At 32.5% G+C, this 5,000-nt stretch overlaps 2 non-coding genes across 2 annotated transcripts; both read right to left on the minus strand.

The window, feature by feature from the left end:
* Positions 1-66: 66 nt before the first annotated feature.
* On the minus strand, positions 67-185 carry LOC141354902 (5S ribosomal RNA). The gene has a single exon (XR_012361330.1). It is a non-coding gene; the product is annotated as a 5S ribosomal RNA (ribosomal RNA).
* A 140-nt stretch (positions 186-325) lies between these two features.
* Positions 326-444, minus strand: LOC141354903 (5S ribosomal RNA). The gene has a single exon (XR_012361331.1). It is a non-coding gene; the product is annotated as a 5S ribosomal RNA (ribosomal RNA).
* Positions 445-5,000: the final 4,556 nt, after the last annotated feature.

Raw genomic sequence — 5,000 nt, forward strand, 5'->3', positions numbered from 1 at the left:
TTCTGGAAAAAAATTATATGAATAAATAATTAAATAATTAAATAATTAATTAAATAAAGAATTAAATGCTTACAGCACCTGGTATTCCCAGGCGGTCTCCCATCCAAGTACTAACCAGGCCCGACCCTGCTTGGCTTCCGAGATCAGACGAGAGCGGGCGTGCTCAGGGTGGTGTGGCCGTAAGCGAGCGCTGACTCGATTCGAGAGCCACTTCAAGACTAATGTGGCAACGCCATGCCATCGGCGAACGCTTACAGAAAGGATGCATTTCTGGAAAAAATTATATGAATAAATAATTAAATAATTAATTAAATAAAGAATTAAATGCTTACAGCACCTGGTATTCCCAGGCGGTCTCCCATCCAAGTACTAACCAGGCCCGACCCTGCTTGGCTTCCGAGATCAGACGAGAGCGGGCGTGCTCAGGGTGGTGTGGCCGTAAGCGAGCGCTGACTCGATTCGAGAGCCACTTCAAGACTAATGTGGCAACGCCATGCCATCGGTGAACGCTTACAGAAAGGATGCATTTCTGGAAAAAAATTATATGAATAAATAATTAAATAATTTATTAAATGCTTACAGCACCTGGTATTCCCAGGCGGTCTCCCATCCAAGTACTAACCAGGCCCGACCCTGCTTGGCTTCCGAGATCAGACGAGAGCGGGCGTGCTTTTTTTTTTTTTTTTTTTTTTTTTTATTGAATAATTTTCCTAACAATTACAAAGCATTTCATACAAAACCATTTGTTTTACACAAAAAAACAAAAAACAAAAAAAAAAAAAAAACAACAACATCAAATATACTCTACCATGAAGTTAAATAGTTACATAAAAGAACAATGAGAAAGAAAACCTTTAAAATTATGTAAAAATGTGTCCCGTAACATCTGGCAATCTCCACTTTAAACCCTCTAAAATACTGCAAACCTTGGGCGTAAAAACATTGTAAAAAGCTTCTAACATATTCTCATGTTTAAAATAGGCATACAATCTTTCCATGTACATTTCAGTTTTTCTTTTAAAAACAGTCCATACATCAATTACAATTTTTTCTTTTTTTGCTGCAATTCGTCGTTCCCATATTGCACTTTTCATTAACATTACACATAAATTAATAAATTTCATGTTTTGACTTTTCCTTTTCCAACCAAACATCACCAATCTCTTCCATTCCATTTCATTCTCATTCCATTGTTCGTCCAATTCTTTGATTATGTCCTTACATTTGTTTAAAAAAGAGTCCAATTCTTTGCAGTACAAAAACAAATGTACAATTCCTTCTTCTTTTTCGTGACATACTTTACACATCGCACTTTGTTCCATTCCTATTTTGTTTAAAATCACATCAGTAAATACCACTTTATGTCTTATTGTGTACTCCAAGGACTCCAGTCTTGTTTCTACACATCTTCCCCTCATGTTTCTCCATATATCTTCCTGTTTTAAATTCACAAATTTCTGTAGCCAGAAGCAATTTACAATAGGTTCTTTAAAAACACTGTCTCTGAAAAAGCAATAAAACATCTTAATACTGCATTCTTTGAGAGTGTATACTTTTTCACCCAAATTCACTTGAATGTCTTTCTGTTCTTTTTCCTTTTCCATATTTTCTATTCTTTTAATCCACTCTTTGGGTATAGCTTGTTTAATTACTTCATACTTATTTATAATTTCTTGTTTGCTGTATTCCTCTTTTGCCTCATCCATTGCATCATACACACATTGTACAGGTAAGAAACCTTCTTTCACTTCATACATTACATCTTTTACTTTAGTTATTCCCACTTCCATCCATTTCTTAAAATAAATGACTTTGTCTTGTTTTAAAATCTTGTTGTTCAAGAACAGAGGTTGATTTAAAATGTTTTCTCTTCCTCGTGGGTCATATTCAATATTTGTTAAAAACTTCCCCCAAGCACTAAGCAATTCTCTATAAAACCCAGGTATTCTCTCTGTCATCCAACTTTTCGTTTTCATCCATAAAATTCCATCCTCCATGTTAAAATTTTCACATCTGTTTAAAAAAAATTTCATTGTTTTCTTCCATTCTGCCTTGTTTTCTTCTTGTAAATACTTTTTAACTGCTTTTACTCTTAGACTGTTTTTCCTTTGTTCTACATCCATTAATCCTAGACCGCCTTTTTCTATATCCCCTAAAATCGTGTTGTAAGCTATTCTTGGCGGTTTGCCGTTCCAAATAAAATCAAGAAAACATTTCTTCAACCTCTTTTCTATCCATATTGGCATTTCAGATAAGTATAAAACATACCACAATTTAGAAACCATTAAAACATTCAAAGTTAAAACCTTCCCCTTCAAGCTTAAAGTTCTTAATTTCCAAAAGTTTATTTTTCTTTCTATTCCTGATATCAGTTGTTCCCACATTTCATCTCTTGTTTTTTTCTCATTTTTCCCCAATAAAAGTCCTAAAATTTTCATTTCTTCTACCTCTTTAAAATTAAAATAATCATTTAAAAGCACAGCTTTGCCAAACCTCATGTACACTGTTTTATCCTCATTAACTTTACCTCCTGATGCTTTACAAAATTTCTTGACAACATTCATGGCCTCTTGTACACTTTCTTTCCTATTTACAATTATTGTTGTGTCATCTGCATACTGAAAAACTTTCCCTTCAGACATTATTCCCTCGATCTCAATTCCTGTTATTTTTGTATTTTCCTTTATAGCTAATCCCAGTGGTTCTGATACAAGTGAATATAACAGTGCCGAGAGTGGACAACCTTGCCGTATTGATCTCGTAATTTTAAAACATTCAGTTAAAAACCCATTGCATTTAATTTTTGTCAAAGCCCCCTTGTATAAGATTCTAATCCATTTGATAAAATTTTCCCCAAAACCAAAACTCTTTAAAACATCAAATAAAAAACCATGTTCCACCCTATCAAAAGCTTTTTCAAAATCTAAACTGATTATGTACCCATCCTTATTTTCTTGTTTTATGTACCATATCATGTCCCTTATACTCATTGTTATGTCAGCTATGTCTCTTCCTTTGACTGCATATGCTTGATTTGTTTTTATTATAGTTGGCATCACTTCCTTCAGTCTATTTGCTAAAACCTTTGCTATAATTTTAAAATCTGTGTTCAACATTGAAATTGGTCTATAGTTCTTTAAGTCTACCCTCTCCCCTTTCCTTTTATATATAATTTTCATCAAACCTATTCTCATCCTTTCATTTACTTCCTCTTTTTCAAAAATTTCCTTAAAAACCTCCTTTAAAATCTTTGTTAAAACCTCTTTAAAACATTTGTAAAATTCACTCCCCAAACCATCTATTCCCGGACTCTTCTTTCTGTTTAGTTGATCTATTGCTTGTTCAATCTCTTCATCTCTGAAATCATGGTCACATACATCTTTATCTTCTTTACTTAATTTTGATTTTATTAGATTTAATAATTGTTTTTTTTCTTTCTCCTCTTCACCTTGTGTACTGAAAAGGTCCTCATAAAAGGCCTTTATTTCTTTTAGAATATTTTCATTTCCTTGTACGATTTCCCCATTTTTCCCTCTTATCTCCTTTACAATCTCTGCTTTTCCTTTCTTTTTCTCTAGGTCAAAATAAAACTTTGTACATTTCTCTCCTTCCACCATATATTTTGCTTTACTTCTTAATCTTGCTCCTTCATATTCTTTTTCCTCTATTTCCTTTAATCTTTCCTCAATTTCTCTTATCTTTTGTATGTCTTTGTTTTCTTTAGCTAGTTCTTTTTCTAAGTCTGTTTTCATTTCTTTTTTCTTATATCTCTTACATTTTTGTATTAGGCTACAGTATTTAATTGAGAATTTTTTTATTAAAAACTTTACGTTTTCCCACCATATTCTCTTACTCTCTTCATACATTTTACTTTCCTTTTCTCTTTCTATAATTTGTTTGATTTCTGAAACATAATCTTTATTTTTAAGAATCTCTGTATTTAAAACCCATACCCCCGTCCCTCTTTGTATTTTGTCCCAATCAATTTTAAAAAATAACAACTTATGATCACTTAAACTTGTTTCTTCATACTTAATCTTTTCAATAAAATTTTCCACATTCCTATTACATAAAATAAAATCAATTCTTGTTTTGCACACAAACTGTCCCACTATTTGTCGTCTTGAAAACTCTTTTTTTGTTTCGTTCCTTTCTCTCCATACATCAATCATTTTATTTTCTTCCATTAAAACCTTTAATTCTTTTCTCCCCGCATCACTTTTAAAAACCATTCCCTCTGCCATATCTTGTTTACTAAAAACTGTATTAAAATCCCCCATCATTACAATTTCTTTATATTTCTTTAAAAAACCTCTTAAAACAAAAAAAAAATCTTTTTTTTCCTTCTCTTCTGTTGGTGCATGTACATTTACTATAACCATTTCCTTTTCATCATATTTTGTCTCTACAATCATACATTTTCCTATATTGTCTTTATATACAATTTTGCTTCTTTTAAAAACCTCCTCTTTCATTAAAAAAGCAACTCCTCTTCCAAATCTTCCATCACCATTGTTATATAAAATTCCTCCAGCCCATCTCCTTTGAAAATCCTTCATCACATTCTCTTTCCAGTTCGTTTCTTGTAGTGCAATGATATCTTCGTGTTTACATCTTTCAATTACTTTTTCAAATTTTCTCACGTCCAGCAGTCCTCTTGCATTAAAAGTCACACAACTTAAAACCATTAAAAGAAAAATTAAATACCTAAAAACCATTGTCTCACTTCATCTCCTCCAGTCCCTTTAAAACTTCATACCTATTTACACATTTCATTTGTCCTTTTTTCATCACTTTTTTCTTAGCAAACTGTACATTTGGTGTTACCTTTAATGTTCTTCTTCTTGTTTGTGCTCTTCCGTCTCTGCTTTTCTCCAATACTTGTGCTCTTCCGTCTCTGCTTTTCTCCAATACTGCTGCTTCTTCCATATCTTTATTGTCAATCCCGCTGCTCTCTACTATCTCATTTTGTCCTTCTTTGTCCATCGTATCTAAAAGAC

This window comes from Misgurnus anguillicaudatus, chromosome 21 (assembly GCF_027580225.2).
Source record: "Misgurnus anguillicaudatus chromosome 21, ASM2758022v2, whole genome shotgun sequence".
Lineage (NCBI taxonomy): Eukaryota > Metazoa > Chordata > Actinopteri > Cypriniformes > Cobitidae > Misgurnus > Misgurnus anguillicaudatus.